Genomic DNA, 1,612 nt, shown 5'->3' on the forward strand with positions numbered 1-1,612 from the left:
AACTTTTAAAATTTCCTGACAAAAGTACTAGACATTTAAAATATCATCACTCCTCCATTTCTAACGTGAAAAATTACCAAAAAAAAGGGTATACAGATGAATGTCCATTTTGTATCTGTGTATTCAAAATGGTTAGGATAGATATATAGTTACATTCTGCTAATGAATAGAGGGATTTGTTCTAATAGTATTTGTAAATAGACTATCATGTCCACATCTTGTACAGCAATTAGCCACTAGGAAGAATGTATGCAATGTGTTAATTATTGAAACTGTCCTACCAATTTGGTTTGAAACTGTCTGATTGCTATTTGTTTCTCAATAAAATTATGGAAAAAAAAGAAAAATTAAGTTTTACATTATCACTGCCAATGTTGGTTCATATACCTGTGGATATTTACAGAAGCTATTTTAATGATAAAATAAAAATTAAAACAACTAAAGAAAGAGTTTATTTGATTGATAAATTGAAATTCTGTCATAAAAATATTTCCTATGAAATAAAATGAAAATCAGATTTTGTATCTTCACTTCAGGCATTAAAATATAATTTTAAAAACAAAAATCTGTACTGACTTACAACAAAATACATATAAACTTTCTATAGGTCAAGTCGTGCTTTATGAAGGTATTACAATCAGAAGAAAGTTTAACGTTTTCTGAAAATGCTGCTTGAGTTTTATATACAGTTACTGGATAAAAGAAATCATACTCATGAATACATAAATATTGTCAAACATTTCAAGTTTCTATAATAGCATTCGAAAGGAAAACAGAAATTGAAAGCTAGGGTAAAAGGCAAAATCAGTCATTAATTTTCACCATTTTATAGAATCTATGTTCCATGTAATTTAAGTAAAATAATTGGCCTATTTGAAAGTCTGACCTTCAATTTTTTTAAATATGATTTTCTGTTGGCTCAAATTTTCTCAGTTAAAAATAGCTTACTGTGCTATGCAATCCTTTCACTTAAAGCCAAGCATAATATATTCTCAGTATATAAAATGGCATAAATGTGGATATTATCTAATTCTATGATATGGAATTTGATAATATCCATATGATAAAAGAATCAATCACAGCTTCACAGAATTTTGCTTCCTTTTCTGGAGGGAAATCTTCATTATTCTTCCTGGTTCCAATATCTTCCCTAAACAAAATTAACTCTTTCGTTTTACTCTAGTTTTTTTCTTTTCAACAATAAAGCTATTAAGATGACAAATTTTCTTGCCTATAAAAAATTTATACACTTATGGATAATTTTGTTGCAGTAAAGAAATAGATATAATTTAAAATAACATTTTAGTAAGACTACCTTTCAACGTTTCTCCACCTAGTTTACTCTTGCAGAAATTGTACAAAATCTAGTTTATTCTAACACTTTTCTTTGAATTCTTCTTGGTAATCTAACCTTCATTTTTGCCCTGGTTCTGCAGCTACTGGGAAAGTTTCAGAATCAGACCCGGAATTTTATGTCACCTCTTCACATTTCATAAACTGTCCTGTCACCTTTTCTGCACAACGCTACTCTTTTGCGGGTGGGACTTTCATGGGAGGCTTGTGATTCATCCCTGAGAAGAATCAAATGTATTTTTTTATTCTTTTCATTTTT

The sequence above is a fragment of the Octodon degus genome, unplaced genomic scaffold, assembly GCF_000260255.1.
Source record: "Octodon degus isolate 3935 unplaced genomic scaffold, OctDeg1.0 scaffold00143, whole genome shotgun sequence".
In the NCBI taxonomy this organism is placed as follows: Eukaryota; Metazoa; Chordata; class Mammalia; order Rodentia; family Octodontidae; genus Octodon; species Octodon degus.